The following is a 21916-nucleotide window of genomic DNA, read 5'->3' on the forward strand; positions in this document are numbered from 1 at the left end:
AAATTTGATGCGGCCTTGTCGACGTGTGGCCGGTCCAGTTGATGGGGTGGGCACCATGCACTGCCTTCTGCTTCCAAGCTGCAATCTTCTCCTCCACTGTCTGCAGATTGCAGTTTAGTTTGTACTCCGCTTGCGCCAAGTGCAGAGCGCTGTATCCTCTGTCAGCGGATCAGACAGCCCGGTATAGCGCGTTCTGCGAAGTACTCGCGCAGTTGTACATGGGCAACACACAGTGCAGAAATGTCGACGCTTGCAAGTCCCCCTTCTTTGCGTGGTAGCAGTGTTTGGATTTCGATCAAAATCGAATGATACACAATGTGTCATGCAAGTAAACTCTCACGAACATATATCCAAATATGAGAGGATCATTCAGATACTTGTATGAATGTCAGTAATCACTTGTGTAACATTTAGTGATTAAACTAAGAGAGGAACGAAGACTGTTGATTGCATATCCGATCTGTATCAAACATCGCATACCATTTTCGAAGCCTGCATACAAGTTTGAACCGCATATATCGTCCCATTCTACTATAGCGAAACCCACTGTACAGAAAAGTGCAAAGCAATAAATGATACAAGAAAAATTACGTCATTATTCAATCACCATTTGCGGAGAGCAGCGAATGGGAAAAGAGATAAAACGCGAGAGTTTTTGCTTCTCACTGGAGCGGTGTTGCTAGTAAAACTATGCGGTCTATATGAATATATATATTTCAAGGGATAGCGGCGTTAAAAATGGAAAATATAATCTGACTACCCTCCCTTAGCCTCTATCGAGCTAAATAATAATATAGTTTGCACTCTCTGAGACTTAAAAATCAGAATCTGCTACATTAGCCGAATATGAATCTTTCGCTTTGCGTGGTCCGTAAGATCCTGCTGTTTCATGATGCATGGAGAGGTCGATATGCATATGTTAGAGGCAAAGAAGAAAATAAGCTTTCTGACCAAAAGCGTATATGATAGCTTTGCTTGCATGCTGGTGTGCAATAAAGTGCGAGCCGATGCAGAGTTGTCTCGTTCTGGGAAACGCTGGGGGAAATGTTTCCTGATAGATCATATCTGAACGAACGAAAGCGATTTTTTCAATGAGTGGATCATTTGGCAAACACTGCGTGGTAGTGAAACTCTCTCCAGTGCCTATTGAGGATGGTGCATTCCGGCCTCTTTAAATGCTTTCCTTATCCTCCTCTCAAGGTCCTCTAGGTCAGTTTTGCTCCATTTGACTACACCAAAACTGAAGGTCAGCAGGGGAACCGCGAGTGTGTTGATTGCGCGTACCTTGTTCTCCGCGTTGAGGAAAGTCCTCAGGACACAGTTCACTCGACTCAAGAACTTGTCTCGCAGCTCCGTCTCAGCGTAGACCTTGAGATCGTCCATGTAGAAGGTATGGGTCACTTCTTCGTTGGCGCCGTCCCCATACCTTAACTTATAGCCATGACCGTCCCTATTGAGCGTCCTACTGAGGGGGTTCAGTGCCAGACAAAACCAAAGCGGGCTGAAAGAGTCGCCTTGGAATATCCCCCACTTTATCTGCAGCGTTCTAGACTGCAACACATTTTCCCCATCACTAAGGTGCAGAGACGTACTCCACTGCCTCATCGCATGCTGCAGGAATCTAACGACAACGGGGTCAATTTTGTAGAGCTCCAATACCCGGACGAGAAACGAGTGAGATATGGAGTCATAAGCCTTCCTGTGATCGATGTAGGCCATACATAGGTTCGCTGGTTATATACCGCCTGGCCGACTATGGCTTCGTCGATGATGGCCTGGTCTTTGCAGCCATGCGTATTTTTCCTGCATCCTTTCTGCTCTTCTGCGATGATGTGATGCTGTTCGCAGTGAGCAAAAACTTTGGCGGTAATTATGCTGCTCAGTATTTTGTACAGACTCGATAGGCACGTTATCGGTCTGTACTTTAATGGGTTCAATGTGTTGCTGTCTTTCGGGAGGAAGAAGGTGACGCCACGGGTGGCTAATTCAGGAAAATTGTGTGGGTCACGTAGCACCTTGTTGAAGCACTCAGCTATCTTTGGATGTGCGGTCAGTTTCTTGTGCCAAAAGTTCTGAACACCATCGGGGCCCGGTGCTGCCCAGTTCCTCAGGTACCGCGAGGCTTCGCGGACATCGTTCTCTCCGACGATGATAGCTGGAATCTCTCCAATTTCACCACAACTCTCCTCCTCCCGTCTTAACCACATTTGCCCGTCGCGATGTTCTACTGGGGTCTTCCAAATACCAGCCCAATAGTTCGTCACATCGCTAATATCTGGCAAACCTTCGCGGTAGTCGGGCTTCTCGTCGCTAATGTGGTCGTAGAACGCTTTCCCGTTATCTCTGAACATCCGATTTTGTTCCTGGCGCTTTGCAGAGGACGCTCAATTGTTGTACTAGTGTGTCGAGTTTTTCCGTCAGCTGGTGAGCTCCCAGCTGGCGAAGTTCAGTAGGCTGCACGATCATAGCAACTTGGCGACATAATTTCGCCGATCTGCTGCTTCTTTTGTACGCCATCAGTCTTCCAATTGCGGCGCGCTTGTTTAGGATCCGTTGCTCCAATCTCCTTCGCCATGGAGGCTCACGCCTTTCACGGAGATGTTGGAGCAGTCCGCCTCTTGGCCTTATACGGTATCCTAAACTTTTGGCGGTAGCCACAGCAGCACAGTAAACTTTCAGTTGCAGCTCCTCCATGTCCTCAGCATCAACCAAGTGCAGCGGAAGAACGTGCTCGTTCATGAGCTTTACTGCACTTGTCAGCCTGCGGGAATGCTGCAACTTCGGAATCCTGGGGCGCGACAAAGGATCTGTGTCGCGAAACTGTGAGATCGCCTCGTCGTAGTGGAAGACCAGATCGCATAGTAGTTGTTGATCTGGCTGTGGGTCTTCCGGCTCAGGGGGTTGTTGTGCTGTGGCCTCCACTGGTGCTGATTCGCGTGCCCCACTCTCGAATGAATTGCTCAGCCGTACTGAACTTCGTCTCGACACATCGCTTGCTCTGTTCGTTTTGGAGCTTAGTTCTCTCTGCACCTGCTGCTTGATCTCTTCGATTTGCGTTTGGGAGAGCATGTTGTTGCGTATTATCGCTCTACGCCTCGCGTTCATCGCGTTCTGATCAAGCCTCCCGACGAAGTCTGGATACGCTTCCTCGAACATTGTTAGTATTCGAGGGCGACCGATCATGTCCGTCTCCAAAGCAGTGCAGATGTAATAGGCGCGGATCACGAATTCGTTCATTTCGTGTGTCCACATGATTCGTCGCCTAGTGGTACCCACAGGTGTGGACGACTGTCGTCTGGCAGTCGCAACACGTCTCATAGGCGCAGCGTTTCGTTGGTGATGTCGATGGCTGCTGTTTCCGTGTGGCGGTAGCTCTTCGGGTTGAACCCGGCTGGTGGCCCGCTCTTGCACCTCGCCCTCCAGCCGCTGGCCGCTCGCTCTTACGTCCATTCCAGGACCAGCTCCAGTTCGGGGACCCTCCTCGGGTGATCGCATTCTCAATATTCTTCTCGATCGTAGCTCCATTTCATGGGTGTATCTCCTTTGCCCGGGAGACAGCGGGTTGGCAAGGTATATTAGAGTCCCACCTTGCCAGAGGAACCTTTTCGGGACGCCGCCCCTAACATGGAGACAGACGCACCCCTAAACCTCCAATGACCCGGGAGGCCTTCCCCGGGAGAGATATAGCGCTCTGACTCGCTCGCACCCCCTCACTTAGCCACTTTCGACACCCGTTCTCGGAGCCAAGACCAGGTGTGTGTTTTCAGTTCACGCCCGATCTAAAAATGTCGTCAAATGATCTTCGTGGAGTCGTGAGATAGGAACATTTGAGACCAACGGGCAGGCTCCTACCCTAGTGTTGATCCCCATTTGAGAACCAAAATTATTTTTTTTTATCTGTATTATAGTGACTTTCAAAACTTTTGGCTGGTTCGTCACTTTTTACTTCCATTTTCGTAAGAATGTCGGGAGTGAGAATTGAACTCGTGATCCTCAGCGTGAGAGGTTACCACTACGCCAGATCGCCTCCACGATATTAAAATATGGCACCTGAACGGGAGAGATCTTGGCTGGCGATGAGAGTGGCAATAGTGAGGGAAATATATAGAAGGGATTACGAGAAGAACCATTGCACGCGAAGGTTGTGAATTAAATAGTGGTGAAATAAAAGGGTGTATTACGGAGTAAAAATAAATAAGCTAATTTTTAAATTGAGTGTCCGAACGAGTTGATGCATTTGGCGACGAGGTGAACTAAAAAAGGGTATGTAGGAAACAATTTTTTTGACGTCTTTCATTAAGGGTGTCAAATCAGAAAACAGGTCACGTTTTTATGAAATAAAGTTAACGTTAATAACTATTTTTGCCGCGAACGGATTTTGGCGATTTACATACTAAACGAATCGGAAATTCCGTAAGATTTGTTTAATATGCCATACAATGGAATCCCCTGGTTAGTAAATGGTTAAAATTCATGAAAACTTTAAGTGTTTCTATTTTCCCATACATTTGTTCTGTCCATTTGAGTGCTTTCCCGAACAGAGCTATCAATAACGAGCAACTTATCGACGACCAACGGAGGGGAAATCGTAGGATTTAAAGTCTCCGTGAACAAAAGAAAAGAAGAAGAATGAAGGGGAATACTTGCCTAGAGTATAAACAGTGGATCTCGCTGAGGCAAACTTTCATTCGGCATCGGACTGTTGAGTAAACCAGTTCACTTTGCTTTCGCTGCGCTTCGACAAACAAACTTTCATTCGGAAATGGACTGTTGAGCAATCCAGTTCACTTTGCTTTCGCTGCGCTTCGATCTAAGATTGGACCCCACCAGTGGTAATCCAACTTGGATATCGTCGTTTGGTTTTTCTGTTCGTTTTTCGCGTTATTCGTATCGTGTGTTTTGACGTAGGACTACGTCTTTCATTTCTATACCGGGGTGTAAAATCAAAGTTTCGAAAACGAAAGCGTTACGCCGGAGACCGAGATTTTGAGCGTTAATAGCTCCTAAACAACTGAACGAAATGGTATGATAAACACTTCATTCGAAAGATAAAATGTCTACGCGTTATATACTTGTTGTTTTTTGATCCAAAAACTTGTTTCAATAGTCTTAAAATTGCCTTCAAAACAGGCTATTGAAATCACCAATCGGTATATAAGCGAGCGCCGCTCGGAAATCCACTCAGTTCTAATTGAACAGCGATGGGAGCATGTTGTCGCTGTTGTGGTGAGGCTCTTCGTTTATCATGAAAGCGCGGATGAACAGTGTCACCTAGAGCCTGTTTGTGCACCTTAGGCCATCAGGAGGAGAGTGATGCCACAAACGGTTCCCCGGGAAGAGATCGAAGCAGCCGCCACACACACACATACACGCGCGGAACTCTTCATTTGGATGCCATTCAGCATCGAGAAAATTCCGGAAAGATTCAATTGTTGCTGAAAAATAATCTGCCAGTTCCCCTAGGAATTGAAAAATATATTCATGTTAAAGAGTTTATTTTAATGTTTTCTATCCATGTAACACTGCGACCAAATATTTTTCAATTAAGTACTATTAACAGGTGGTTATCGAGTTAGCATTAACCACTGCTGGGTTTCGAGTATCGAGGAAAATCTGGAAAGAACTAATCGTTGCTGAAAAGTACTCTTCCAGTTCCCCTGGGAATTGAAAAATACATTGATGCGAAATGTTGTCTAATGTTTTCTATCCATATAACACTGCAACCAAATACATTTGGTTCTGTGATTTTTCAATCAATCGCAATTAACAGGAAAGCTTCTGAAAGTTATTCTTCCCCATCAGTAGAAAATTTTCGTATCCAATATTGTATGCGCGCGAAAAATGTTTCGCATCGCGAAAAACATATAATTTTCAATCGATTATTGTTCAGTCGCCGAAAGTTTCAAACTCAGAGAGTTCATTCCCCTCTAGTTTGCCTCCCAAATTGCCATCGTAAACCACACCTTCTCTCGCTTCAATCAAGCATAAAAAGCATACTTAAGCGATTTTCTGGTGGTGAAACGTAATCATTTTTCGTGAGGACATCGACAAGACAACATCGTTATTGAACGAGCTGAACTAGCGGAACGAGCTGGACGGCGAGGGATCGACGGATTCATCACCTGGCTTGACCTGACCTGACACGCATTCAATTTGTTTGGAACTGTGACGGAGCGCAGAAAAGCCGATTTATCAGAAGAAGAGAAGACGACCGAGAGAGTATCAGCACCGAGAAACGATTCCATTTGAGATATCGGAGCAGCCGACACACACACACATACACGCGCGGAACTATTCGTTTGGATGCCATTCAGCATCGAGAAAATTCCGGAAAGATTCAATTGTTGCTGAAAAATAATCTGCCAGTTCCCCTAGGAATTGAAAAATATATTCATGTGAAAGGGGTTATTTTAATGTTTTCTATCCATGTAACACTGCGACCAAATATTTTTCAATTAAGTGCTATTATTTATTTATTCATTCATTTCGTCAAACAAATGTAGACTACACACTTTCGTTTATTGTCTATTCATCAACAGGCTGTGAAGGCCCCAATGATGTTACTTATATCTAAACATGAATGTTACACTACATAAGTTCGTCACATAATAAAACTTACATCGAAACTAAAAACCTATGGTAAATTAAACTAGTTCAGAAAAAATAGAGCTAAACCTCCGGCGAAGAAACGTTCGGGATAAATGGAAGTCGTACAACATGGTCACTCTGTTGAATAATCTTTGCAAACCACAAAATCCACCAAACATGCTGTAGTTCGTACGTTGTACGGGCAATCTTAGCATCACATTATTCCGGAGAGCTCGAGGTCGGACGTTGATATTGATGTTCTCCAAGAGAACGGGACAGTCGATGCGTCCTTGCAAAACATCAGCTATGAACAGAGCTCTGGCTGTATCTCTACGGACCGATAAAAGTTCCAGGTTAATCAACTGACAACGACTCTCGTAACTCGGTAATCAGAAGGGGTCCGTCCACGGCAATCTGCGGAGTGTATATCTCACGAACCTTCGTTGAACAGACTCAACTCTTTCGACGCCATTGTTGTAGTGAGGAGTCCAAACTGCAGAACCATACTCTAAAACAGAGCGAGATAGAGAGCAGTAGAGAGATTTGAGGCAGTAGATGTCAGTGAAATTTTTGGCAATTCTGAAGATGAATCCTAGAGTTCTGGTCGCTTTATTGACAATGAACGAGATGTGCGGTTTGAACGAGAGTTGCGTGTCCAATATTACCCCTAGGTCTTTGACTTCACTAACGCGCTCGATTTCTGAGTCACGCAAGACATACGTATACAATATGTTCTTTCTCGTGCGCGAGAACGAGATGACGGAGCATTTAGCGGGGTTTACATCCATGCGGTTGAGCATACACCAATCGGCGAAAGCATCCAACTGTCTCTGAAGGAAGTGACAATCTTCAATTGAGCAGACCCGAAGGTAAATTTTCAGATCATCTGCGTATGACAGTCGTGGTCCTTCAATCACCAAATTTACGTCGTTAAAATAGATCAAAAAAATCAGCGGACCCAGATGACTACCTTGTGGTATGCCAGAAGTAGCAGCAAATAGAGAGGATTGACAGTCGCCAATAACGACGGCTAGTCGGCGGCCAGTGAGGTATGATTGGAACCATTGCAGAAGGTTGCCGTTAATCCCAAGCCTGTCGAGTTTGGCAACAGCTATACGGTGGTTCAATTTATCAAAGGCCGCAGTCAAATCTGTATAACTTATACACTAATGTTACAATGTTTTCTTGGGTTAAATATTATTTTTGCGGTACATGTTTCTTTTTAGCTGTTTTTTATTCATTGTTGTGTCAATTATGTCGCAGTGCTGATTGTATATACGCATCATGCGATTGATAGGGGGCGTTATTTGCATAATTTGTTCTGGATGTTTTGGTTAGAAACAAATTTCGCGTTCTTAGTTGACGCCCAGGTACATAGAAATTTAGTTTTTCTAGTAATTCAGCTGACTGTACTCGTTGCAAAATTAGGTCATTAACAAAAGAAAGCATTGCAAATTCACGGCGTTCTTTTAGTGTTTGGATGTTTATGAGCATGCAACGTGCTTCATATGAAGGAAGTGGAAATTAGGTCCAGTTGAGTTTACGAAGTGCAAATTGAAGAAACTGTTTCTGGACTGACTCAATGCGTTCTTCATGTACGACCATATACGGGTTCCAAACGATGTTACAGTATTCCAGAATAGGCCTTACATATGTAATATATAAAAGCTTTATTGTGTATAAGTCCTGGAAGTTATGTGAGAAGCGTATCCAATATTAACAGGTGGTTATCGAGTTAGCATTAACCACTGTTGGGTTTCGAGTATCGAGGAAAATCTGGAAAGAACTAATCGTTGCTGAAAAATACTCTGCCAGTTCCCCTGGGAATTGAAAAATACATTGATGCGAAATGTTGTCTAATGTTTTCTATCCATATAACACTGCAACCAAATACATTTGGTTTTGTGATTTTTCAATCAATCGCAATTAACAGGAAAGCTTCTGAAAATTATTCTTCCCCATCAGTAGAAAATTTTCGTATCCAATATTGTATATATTGTGCGGAACTTCTTTCGTTTAAATTCCATCCAGCATCGAGAAGATTACGAAAAGATATTATCGTTGCTGAAAAATAATCTGCCAGTTCCCCTGGGGATTGAAAAATACATTCATGCGAGAGAGTTTTTTTTTAAATGTTTTCTAACATATAACGCTGCGACCAAATACATTTGGTTTTGTGATTTTTCAATCAAGTGCAATTAACAGATGCTTACATATGACATATAACACGGCGATCAAATACATTTGGTTCTGTGATTTTTCAATGAAGTGCAATTAACAGGTGCTTATTGATTTAATTAACCCCTGGTGGGCTTCGAGTATTGGAGAGAGTCTGGGAAGATGTTATTGTCGCTGAAAAATAATCTGCCAGTTCCCCTGGGAATTGAAAAATACATTCATGCGGAAGAGTTTATTTTAATGTTTCCTAACATATAACGCTGCGACCAAATACATTTGGTTTTATGATTTTTCAATCAAGTGCAGTTAGCAGGAAAGCTTCTGAAGTTTATTCTTCCCCATCAGTAGGATATGTTTATTTCCAATATTGAATGCGCGCGCAACGGAAAATGTTTCGCCTCGCTAAAAACATAATTCTCAATCGATTATTGCTCAGTCGCTGAAAGTTTCAAACTCAGAGAGTTCATTCCCCTCTAGTTTGCCTTCCAAGTTGCCATCCTAAACCACACCTTCTTTCTATTCAATCACGGACAAAAAGCATAAAGGGTGTGTCACATCAAATTGCATCACGGAAAAAACGCTGTAGAAATTTAATTTTTAGGAATTATATCTTCAGCCTTCGCTTAAAACCAGATAAGAGTGTATAGATCACGTTGGCCATGCTTCACTGTAAATTTTTCGTAAATTTGGAAAAATGTCGAACGAAAAAGAGCGTCGTGAATTAATCCTGTGCACTCATTTCGAGAATCCGGAGTTGTCACATCGGGACATCGGTAAGATGCTGGGAATCGTCCAATCCACGGTCAGCAGAGTACTAAAACGATACTTCGAGAACCTAACCATCGACCGGAAGGTGAAGAACGGCATAAATGGATGCTCCGTCAGTGAAAAAGATCACAAGCGCGTAGTTAAGCAGTTTAGACGTGATCCGAGAAGTTCGGTCCGGGATGTCGCCAATAAGCTGAATTTGTCAAGTTCATTCGTCCAGCGGACCAAGCAGCGGGAGGGCCTGCGTACATACAATGTTCAGAAGGCTCCTAACCGCGACGAAAGGCAAAACATGGTGGGGAAGACGCGAGCCCGGAAGCTGTACACCGAAATGCTGACGAAGCCGCATTGCCTGGTAATGGACGACGAAACCTACGTCAAAGCGGACTTTCGTCAGCTGCCGGGCCTCTTGTTCTTCTCCGCAGAGGACAAATTCAGCGTTCCGGAGGAGATTCGCAAGCAGAAACTATCCAAGTTTGCTAAAAAGTACATGGTGTGGCAAGCGATCTGCTCTTGCGGAAAGCGGAGCGCCCCCTTCGTGATGACCGGCACGGTAAACGGGCAGGTTTACCTTAAGGAGTGCCTACAGAAGCGCTTACTACCACTATTGAAGCAGCACGAGGGCCCGACCATCTTCTGGCCGGATCTCGCTTCGTGCCACTATTCAAAGGACGTGTTGGAGTGGTACGAAGCCAACGGGGTCACCTTCGTGCCAAAGGAAATGAACCCGCCCAACGCGCCGGAGCTTCGCCCAATAGAGAAATATTGAGCGATTATGAAGCAGGCCCTCCGGAAGAACCCAAAAGTTGTCAAATCGGAGGTGGACTTCAAGAGAAAATGGATTTCTGTTCAAAAAAAAAAAAACTACAACCTGACGTTGTACAGAACCTTATGGAGAACCGAGCATACGGGCTTGGGCTCGAAGTATGAATAAAAAGAAAATGCCAAAAGTTGTTTAATAGTTTTTATTTTACTGTCTAAAATTTTCAAAAGGATCGGTCTACTGGGCGAATTTCTACAGCGTTTTTTCCGTGATGCAATTTGATGTGACACACCCTTTACTTAAGCGATTTTCTGGTGGTCAAACGGAATCATTTTTCGTGAGGACATCGACAAGACAACATCGTTACTGAACGAGTTGAACGAGCTGGATGGTGAGGGATCAAGGGATATATTACCTGGCCTGACCTAACCTGAAACGCATTCAGTTTGTTTGGGACTTTGACGGAGCGCAGAAAAGCCGATCCATCAGAAAGAGAAGAGAAGACTACCAGTATCGAAAATTAGTTCCGCTTGAGACATCACACACACACACATACACGCGCACAACTCTTTACGTTTGCTGGTTATCGAGAAGAATCCGGAAAGAAGTGATCGTTGCTGCAAAATAATCCCCTTGGAATTGAAAATTACATTCAAGCGAAAGAGTTTATTTTAACGTTTTCTATCCATATAATACTGCGACCAAATACAATTGGTTTTGTGATTTTTCAATCAAGTGCAATTAACAGGTGGTTATCGAGTTAGCATTAACCACTGGTGGTGGACTTCGGGAAGAATCCGGAAAGATATGGCTGCTGCAAAATGATCTGCCAGTTCCCCTTGTAATTGAAAATAACATGCAAGCGAAAGAGTTTATTTTAATGTTTTCTAACCATATAACACTGTGACCAATTACATTTGGTTCTGTGATTTTTCAATCAAGTGCAATTAGCAGGAAAGCTTCTGAAGATTATTCTTCCCCATCAGTAGGATATTTTCGTATCCAATATTGGATGCATAAAACGTTGTACCTCCAACGTAAAGCTCTCGTTTTCGAAGTCCCCCAAATATTCATTTATTCATTCATTCAGAATGGATTCAGATTCGACTTCAAACAAATGATCACTAAATCAACGATAGTCCTACGTCACCGTTGCGGTTATACCATAGATATAACCCACCTCCTGTTTTTCTTTCCGCGTCATAAATTGGATGTTTCACGTAGTGTGTAATGAGCAAGAAGAAGAGGAAGGCAGGCTCGAGGCCTGCAAAAAACGAACTCATTGCCAGTGGCAATAAAATTTCGAGGCAAGCGTAATCTAATGATGCACGTGATGTTGATGCAGTGAAAAGCGCTCGCTCTGAACCGAGCCTCCGCGAGTGTGACACCGCATCGAACAACAGTGAAGTAGGCGATTTCAGTCGGTCGTTAATGTAAACGCCGTTACACAGGCAGCAACCAAAATCAAGCTCCCCCCGCTGGTGGTGAAGATGGTCGCTCTTGAAAAACTCATCAGGGATTTCGCATCGATGGGTGTTACAGCAGGGTACAAGCTGTGTGGCATAAACCAGTCTTTTTCCAAGCAGTTAACATTGTTTGTTTAAGTTATTTGGGTTCGCGTGCTAGTCGCAAAACACCCGTCAACTAGGATTGCATTTGCGCTAATATTGATCATAATGAAGCATTGCTTTTGTTTTCGAGGTTGTTGATATTAACAAATTGATTATTAATATTAAACGAAGTTGTTGATATTAAATGTTTATTTCGCTTGTTTAGTCACCAAGAAAGTAAATGTCGTTCTGGAATTTTGTATGCGATTAGGTTTCGCTTGCCAGTAGCAAAACTTCCTCCACTAAGAACGACAGCTTGCAAGTGTTGTCATTGTTGTTGTTTCCATGCGGTGCCAAAGATATATTGATGTAGTTATGAGATGTGGATTAATGGTGCTGGTGCAACATGTATATAATCGATTGTAGCCGAGTCTATGTCAATTGCTAGAAAGGCCACCGGAATAGCGTTAGAGGAAAATTTTCAATGCATTGACATAAAATAAATTGCGACATACGATTGTTTTGTGAGGGCAAGAATGAATCATCAATCAATTATCGTCAACTGATTCTACAATGAAAAAACCATTTCAGAGATTATTTTGCTAAGCAGTTGTTTCTAAAATTTCACAGTATTATAGAATAATATCCGAAGATATAAACAAGCGACTTTTATAAAATAACACCGTAGTTCTACGTCAACAATGCGGTTGTATCTTGGACACAACCTCCTATAATTTTTTTTCCAGTGAGGAGAGAAGAAAATGTGTCTCAATGAGTTTACACAGGTAAGATGCAATTCTATTAATTTCGTGTTAAACCGCTATTTCATGATGAAAAAGGAGCCATCGTGTTAAGTGCGATTCACATACAACATCCATGTCACGTTCACGTTCCGTCCCATCACGTTGCGTCAATTATTCTTCCAAGCAGTTCTTATGCAGACATTCACATACACCGGCAACGGGAACCTCGACTTGCCGTTGCTGGTGTATGTGAATGCTTCAATAGGAATTCCATGGAAGAATAATTGACGCAATGTGACGTGACGGAACGTGAACGTGACGTGGATGTTGTATGTGAATCGCACTTTAAGGTAGTTGATGGACGGTGTACTGTCTGATTGGGAATCAACTAACGGTGAACGGAGTGTCTGATTTGGGAATCAGCATGTGGTGGGAAAAGTATCTGATTTGGGAATCAGCTAGCGGTGAATAGAATGTCTGATTTGGGAATCAGCTAACGGTGAATAGAATGTCTGATTTGGGAATCAGCTTGTGGTGAGCGGAAAGTCTGATTTGGGAATCAGTTAGTGGCGAGTGAAATGTCTGATTTGGGAATCAGTTATATGCTGTGAAATGATGCAATCAACGGTTAACTAGATTCTCCTGCGTATGAGAAGCAGGTTCATGTTCCGATTTGGGTATCGGTATTCGGTATGACTGGTCGGTGTGGAAAAAAAATTTAAAACATTAGTCAGCATTATATCATGTGTACCGGTTTGGGAATCAGTTATCCTTGAAGGATGAGACGTTTTATAAAGGGCGAACACGAAATTATTGCGACACATTCAACAGGGCATAATTTTTTTTGCAACCAAATTTTGCACACTTTCTCATTGATGTGTATTGTCTACATGCTGTCAAACTCGAAGTCGTGTTTTTCGATTCAACGAAAATGGAGGTGAACCAACGCGAGTCGAGAGAACAAATTCTTTCCAAACACCTGGAAGTCTTGACCTGTCGCACCGGCAGTTGGGAAAAATGTTGAACATTCACCATTCATCCGTCTCCAGAGTGTTGAAGCAGTTCCAGGAGCGGTTGACGTTGGACCACGGCAAAGGAGCTGGAAGAAAACCAGGACCGGAGAACAAAAAGACGGAGGGAAAGGTGAAGCGTGATTAAAACAAATCCCAACGTCTCAAGCCGTGATTTGGCTAAAAAGATCGGCATGTCGCAGAGCTACGTCCAGAAAGCGAAGAAGAGAGCTGGACTACATACATACAAGGTACAGAACTTCCCAAACCGCAATGAGCAGCAACAATCGACGGCTAAATCTCGGGCATGGAAGCTCTACGAGAAGATGCTGACAAAATATGGCTGCTGTGTGATGGACGACGAAACGTATATAAAAGCCGATTTTAAGCAATTCCGAATTCCGGGGTTGGAGTTTTTCACCGGCAAGAGCAAATTCGATGTGGACGACAAAGGGCCTGGTCGGGTAAGGGAGTAAAAAGTACCCTCAAACCAAATCACTAGCTGTATGGCAAATATTGTATAGAATAATCAATAAGAAATTTTGGCGGTTTATTTGAACCCCTATGTGGTTTGACGTAGGATCTATAGTGAAAAACGTACATTTTCGTTTATTTCACGCCATCCTCAAAAGATTCGAGATAAAAATTTGAAAAAAATACTGAATGTGCATCTTACTACGGTGTATCAAGAAAAATTATCAAAAAAAAATTCATCAAAACTTTTAGTACTAAAAAAAATATTGAAGTTCTGAAAAAAATTTATTGGGATTTAGAGATTCAGTACTACTCTAATTCATATTTAAATGTGTTTCTACGGCTTTTCTAGATTGATGAATATTTTCAAACTATTTTTTCATCTATTTTTTCGTCTTTTCTACATGTGGCGTAATTTTTAACACAAAAATAATTTTCTTCATCGGAAAAAAACAAATCGGATTTTTGTTCTTCTCATTAATCCGAATGATCTTTCCACAAGGACTTTATTTTTTTCTCACAGAGCTCTATCGTACTGCTGACTCCTATGAATTTGGTAAACCATCTAAATCCAATGTAAAGATAATCTCATATATTTTAAGATACGAGAAAAAAAGTTGTACAGCGCAAAGCTCTAAATATACCTACAAAATTTAGACATATGAAAAACAAAATTTAAAGAATATTAGAGCAGTTATGGGTTTCTAAATTCAAAATAAATAAAAAATGCCCAAAGGCCAAAAAAACATTTTTTTTCGCACAATCCTCTTAAAAGTTCAAGAAAAAAATACGCTACACGTGGAAAAAACAACACATACGAACACATTTAAATAAAAATTAGAGTCAAATAAGGTCTCAGAGTAATATTTTTTTTTTAAATTTCGAAATACCTGAAAATATATATAATTTCTTTTGTACCGCGAAAAACACAATAAATTCTGAAAAAAATCACATATACCTAAAATAGACGTAGGAAGAAATTTGAATACAAACTAGAGTAGTACTGCACGTCAAAATAAAAAAAAATTAAATTTTATTTAAAATAAAGATAAATATTCATTTAAAATTTTTTTTTAGTGCTTGATTTTCTGATGGAAAAGACGGGTTGGTAATGTCGGGGACATAACCGGAGTGACGTAGGACTATACAAAGGGGACAGCTTTTGTTAAATATATATTTTAAATATATTGTTTCATTTTCTTCTCCTACGTGAATACCTACCTATCTACCTGAAAAATGGATTAGTTTACTGTTTACTCTTTATGAACATGTTGGTGGTTCTGAAAAGAACCTTTGGCGTTGTGTTTTTGCGTTTTTTATGAAGGCTCACCACCTAGCCCCGTACATGGAATACATCTTTACATTGTCTTTGATCCCCATGTACGTCCATCACGACCATTTGTTTTAGAAAGCATTGAACTGTATTTCCTAAACTCTTTTTTGGAAGGTTTAATGGCCCTGAAAAGCGCCTTGTTTTATGGAATGGTTCCAATTTAGAACTCTAGCGGTACACACTCACAGGATAGAGACAAATCGGCAGACTCAGCCAGAAGGGCGAGTCCAACGAGACGAACGAATGAGCGTTAAAAGGGAGCGATGGCAAAAAATACATTCATTACGATTTGTTCGCTCGTTGGATTCACATGCAGGCTAAAAAGGGTCAGGATCACAAAATTATCTTCAATCTAAAGAGTTTATTGTTTTGTTATCACTCGATATCCCCATCGTGTTCGGCTAAACCTTCCTGTTTAGCGATTTGTTGCCACTCGCCACAGCTTTCACAGTTGAAAAATTTCTTCTCATCCAGCTTTGTGACATGTTGTACAGTAAATTACATTCAATGCGACGTGCCGAAGCGCCACTCAGTGTCGCATTGGAGGCGATTTTAACCTGTAATTGAACATTTGCGATGACAGTGGTACAGTGTCGACTTTCAATTTGGGTCATAATTTGGATCTCTATGTTTACAAAAATGTCCAACTAAATAAGTCGCATAACATGTCCGTCCAATTAGCTAAATGTCGAACTAATTGTAAATTAATGTACTTTCAATCTGGGAACAATTTAAGAATTGGTGTAAATTGAATAATCAGGAAAGTCCCCAACTATCAATAAGCTCAGAACAACTGCCAAATTCACATACTCATCAGATCCTGGCAAACAAATTATGAAAACATCAATTTGTGTTTTATTATTATTTTGGATAATGTTTTAGAAAGCATTGAACTGTATTTCCTTAACTCTTTTTTGGAAGGTTTAATGGCCCTGAAAAGCGCCTTGTTTTATGGAATGGTTCCAATTTAGAAAACTTTGTACTCGTGGTTTTGAAAAAAAACCATTTCGAACGCCCTCGATGCCGCCTTGTTCTGGATTTGCCACCAAAGCAGTTTGTATAAAGACCAAACTTTTTTCTTATGCTACCCGATGCCGTTTTTCTATTGCGTTTGCCACTCTCCACTCGCTGCAACTGCCTGTTGTCTTGATGTCCACCGAACCGAATGTGTTCTGTTCCGAATGCGGGGTTTCTTATCGTCGCGAGCAGCTTTGCCAGCTAACTCGATCACTTCGGCGGCCGAAACTATATAACGCCGGCTCGGCCTAGCTACCCTTGCGGGAAACTCCAGACCAACACGGTTCGAGCGGGATTTTGCCTTTCCCTTCACTTTTCCTCCTTTGCCATGTCCAGACATGGCTGCTTGGGTTGGTTTATTGATGTGTTGTGATGCGAACTGATGTGGTGTACGGTTTGAATGAGAATGATCGTTACGGCAGCGGAGCGGGGATTTTTAAGCTGACTGGCTGGCTCGAGAATTACGCATGTGTGAGACTGCGACCAATGTTTCGTTCATATTTTTTCTTTTTCCTTTCCAATCGTGCTTCATTCTATTTCGCTGCTGCTCTGGTTGCCCGTTTTGGTCGGTACGATTTGAGGAGCACAAAATGGACCAATCAAAAATGGGCACATAGTGCATTTTGACAATGCTTGATATTTCACAATTATTCAATTATTTATCTCAAGAAAAATGAAATGTTATTCGTTATGATAGATGCGTAGATATATTTCCTATCAATTGATGCAAAAACCTTTGCGATCTATTGAGAAATGCTCGAGTTATAAGCGTTCCAAATCTTGCATTTTTTCCTACTTGTTCAGTGCCTAGATTTCCATTTCACCCCCTATATCTTCCGGTTAGACGTAGTCCTACGTCAAAAATTGTTTGAAAATATTGATCGATACACCTAAGTAAGATGTACTTTCAGTTTTTTGACGTGGGACTACGTCTAACCGGAGTATATGGGGGGTAAAATGAAAACCTAAACGCAGAACATGCAGGAAAAAATGAAAGATTCCGAATGCTTATAACTCGAAAATTTATTACTGGATCGGAAAGATGTTTGCATCAATTGATAGGGAATATTTCTACGCTTCTATCGCAATTAATAAAATGTTATTTTTCATTAGATAAACAACTGAATAACAGTAAAATGTTAAGCGTTATCTAAACGCCTTAACTGCCTCATTTTGATTGGTCCGATCTACGGTTTCCCTAACAGAGCCATCAAAACCAAGCAGCCTTGGGGAAATCGGCATTGCAAATACATGAAAGTTTAGTTCCGACTGAAATGTGTTTCCCTAACACAGACTTCAAATACATGGAGCTTAGGGAAATTGGCATTGTAAATACATGCAAGTCGGGGGTGTTTTTGTTCCGACTGAAATATGTTTCCCTAACACAGGCATCAAATCCAAAGAGCGTGGGGAAATCGGCATTGCAAATACATGAAAGTCGAGGTTATTTTTGTTCCGACTGAAATGTGTTCCCCCAACACAGACTTTAGAACCAAGGTGTCTGAGGAAATTGGCATTGCAAATTCATGCAACTCGGGGACATCTTGTTCCGACTGAAATGTGTTTGACACACAGACTTCAAAACCAAGATGTCTGGGGAAATCGGCTCTGCAAATAAATGCAAACTTTTGTACTCGCTTGCCTTTGTGCAAACTAGAATATGTTTCCTTAAAACGGTCTTCCGGGGGTACTTCTGCACTCGCATGTTTTTTTTTGCACTCCGAAAAGTGTTTTCCTAACACGGATTACAAAAGCGGGTACGAACACCACGCTTTAGCTCGGTTATTCAAGATTGCATTGAAGGATATGCCTTCGTAGCTTTTGCTCACTGAATTCCTGCGCATGCCATTTGATGATCAGGCAAGATGTTGATAACCAATTGCTGCGATGACGCCTATTGATTAAACAATATACGTTCGACATACATGTCAAAATCGAAACTGAGTGCATGAAGTTCATAAAATCAAGCAAATTCGCGGTTCGAGAAGTACGTACACTTGAGAGATGTAAACTTCAAAAGGAAACGTAAAATAAAATAATCGTTTAATAATTCTTCCGTTTACATATTTTGGTAGTCATAGGCATCATATAAAACGTAAAAGGACGTTCATCAAATTTATTTGTAATGAAGAACATAATCTATCACAATGCATTAATTGAACTTATATGGAATTATACAATCTTTTTACTCACAAAGGAAATATATTGAATTCAATTGAATTCGGGAGTTATTTCATTCAATCAAAAATTTAATTAATACAAACAAATGATTGCTACGCTAGGGTAGTCCCACGTCAACCTTGCGGTTATATCATAGATGTAACCCACTCATTTTTTTACGTAGAACTACGTCTTTCAGGAAGGGTGCCAAATCAGAAAACAGGTCACATTTTTATGAAATAAAGTTAACGTTAATAACTATTTTCACTGTGAACGAATTCTCATGATTTGCATACCAATTGAATCGGAAATTCTCTAAGATTTGTTTCATATGCTATACATTACAATTCGCTAATCTCTAAAGGGTTTAAATTCATGGAAACTGGAAGAACTTCCTTTTTCCCATACATTTGTTCTGCCGATTTGTGTGCTATATCTACAGTACTTCGAATACTTATAACTCGAACATTTCTTAACAGATCGGAAAGATGTTTGCATCAATTGATAGGAAATATTTCTACGCGTCTATCACAATTAATAAAATATTATTTTTCATGAGATGAATAATTGAATAACTGTAAAATGTCAAGCGTTACATAAACGCCCTAACTGCCATGTTTTGGTTATATTTAGTAAATTTAGTGAGTCCTTTTACATTTCGTATGATGCCGAGGACAAAATATGTGCACCCTACACGGCTCTGGGGCCAAAAACACAACCAAACTATTGGAGCAGGGAAAAAGCCCATTTTAGTGTGCTTGAAGAGCTTGCTTCTAAAATGGGCGTAAAAACCTGCTCATCTTTTGCTGAAAAGAAAAGAACAGAAAAGGAAAATACTTTTAGTGTGTATTCATCTCGATATTATATTATTAAATTTTGTCGAATAAACCTGTATCCTTAAGAATTTTATGGTCCGGTCCTCTTCGATGTCGTCTCTTGCTAATGCAGTTCTGATGCTGTCTCCAACCTGAAATTTTGTTCTAGAGATGTTAAAAACTGGGCAATTGATTAACAAATGCTCTACTGTGAGCCTTACATTGCACCATGTGCAGCGCGGTTGATTTGCGATCAAGTAATTATGTGTTAAGAGAGTATGCCCGATACGCAAGCGTGTCAGGCATACTTGAATGGGGCGCTTAGTACTGTCCATCCAAGGATGGGTGGTATTCTTTATCTTTCTTAGAAAGAAGTCATTAGAGGTGTTCCAATTTATATCCCAACACGATCGTAGGTTGTTATCAACCCATCTGATGATGTCTTCGGACGGGGGGATATCAGTCCATAGTTCAGAATTTCTTCCCTCTTTGGCAAGACGATCAGCTAATTCATTTCCTTGAATTCCGCAGTGTCCCGGGATCCAACAGAAAATGATGTCCTTTCCCTTGATTCCAGCTTCAATGCTTTGGGTCCAGGGGTGCTTATTTTCGCCACTCTGGAGTGCAAGCAGGGAGCTGTAGGAATCGGAGAAAATCACCGTTTTCGTGTTATCATCACATAGTGATATCGCAACGAGGAGGGCAGCTGTTTCTGCTGAGAAAATTGAACAACCATTTGTTCAATTACCATATGGATTACCATCCATATGGTAATTGGAATTTTATCTGAGCATTGTCGGAAAAGATGCCAAATCCTACTTTATCACCATCAACAGATCCATCTGTGAAGATTTTGCGATGGAAGGGGAACTGTTTATGTATGTGATTGTTGAAGATAGCTGTGACTATACTGTTGGCTTCACCAGCTTTAACAGAGTTTTTAATAGTCCAGTCAAATTTTGGTCCTTGGTCGTACCATGGTCGAGGGCCTTCTCTAGTTAGAGGAGCGGCTCCCGGGAGAGTGATATTGCAAATGTCTTGAAGCCATTTGCTAGCTCTCGTGGTGGTTGATGTGAGATTTGGATATCTCTGTGAGATTCGGATGGCTCGATTGGCCAAGGCTCTGGTGATGAACATTTCGAAGGGAACTTGGCCAGCCTCCGCAAGCAAAGCTTTTATTGGGCTGGACTTACAGGCTCCTGAGGCATATCTGATTACGCTATGGTAGCAAGGTTTTAAATGATCAATTGATTTCCAGGATGCACTGCTGAAGAGTTCAATCCCGTATAGCATTTTTGTGAAGACGATACTTCTACCGATTTTATAAATGGTTTTACGCGCGCTTAAGCGGCTGCGACCACTTATTACCATCGTTAACCGGATACGGCTTTTGATATCTGCTTTTGTCTTTTTGATGTGGTCTGTGAATGAAAGATTTTTATCTATTATAACACCTAGAATTCGAGCTGATTTAACTCGTTTCACAAGTGCACCATTAATTATGCATGGTTTAAATTTTTTCTTGTGACCTTTTAGACTGCAGCAATGAAGTATATTGGATTTTTGTGCTGAAATTTTGAAACCAATTGAATCTGCCCAGCTGCTGATAGCAGAGATTCCTGTCTGGAGTCTTCTGCGTGCAAGTTCAGTGAATGATGCTCGGGCCATAAGCAGTATATCGTCAGCATATGCCAGTATTTCGATGTTTGGTGGAATAACATCGAAAACTGATTGCATTGCTATTAAGAAGAGAGTTGCCGAAAGTACAGAGCCCTGTGGTACTCCGTTTTCTTGAACTCGGCTTTTAGATATTGACCCTCCGAAGAAAACTTGAAAACTTCGGTTGAGGAGGAAACTTTGAATGATTTCGAAGAGGTAACCTTCGAAACCCCATTGGTGGAGTTGATCTATGATATTATGCTTCCAGGTGGTATCGAATGCTTTGGAAAGATCAAGCAAAGCAAGTTCATTGTGTTGTCTCTTCTGTGTGGAGTCATGAAGAAATTGGTTGAGATGGCAGAAATATGTACTTGTGCCTTTTCCTCGACGGTAAGCATGTTGTCTGGGGTCTAGTAGTTGTTGTTCTTCGAGGGTTGTTATCAGTCTTCGGTTAATCATCCTTTCAAAAAGTTTCCCTAAGCAGCTGAGGAGCGTGATAGGGCGATAGCTATTCACATCACGTTTGTCCTCCTTTGCTTTGGGGATCGGGATTACCATGCCGGCTTTCCATGAATCTGGAAAGTATCTGTTTGTCCAGCACTCGTTGAAAATTTGCAAAAGCAGGGTTTTCGCATGGTGGGGCAGGTGTCTTATCATCGGGTATTCGATATTATCCGGGCCGGCTGACTTACCTTTGGACCTTTTAAGGGCCCAGAGCAGCTCGTCCATGGAGAAAGGTTTGTTGTATTCGTGCTGTTGACCTGTAGCAGAGGGAAACACTTCTAGTTCTGCTTTGGCTTTGATATTCTTAAAGGCATTGGTGTAATTCGAAGTGGATGAAGATTTGGCGAAATGATC

Source organism: Toxorhynchites rutilus, chromosome 1 (genome assembly GCF_029784135.1).
Source record: "Toxorhynchites rutilus septentrionalis strain SRP chromosome 1, ASM2978413v1, whole genome shotgun sequence".
NCBI lineage: Eukaryota > Metazoa > Arthropoda > Insecta > Diptera > Culicidae > Toxorhynchites > Toxorhynchites rutilus.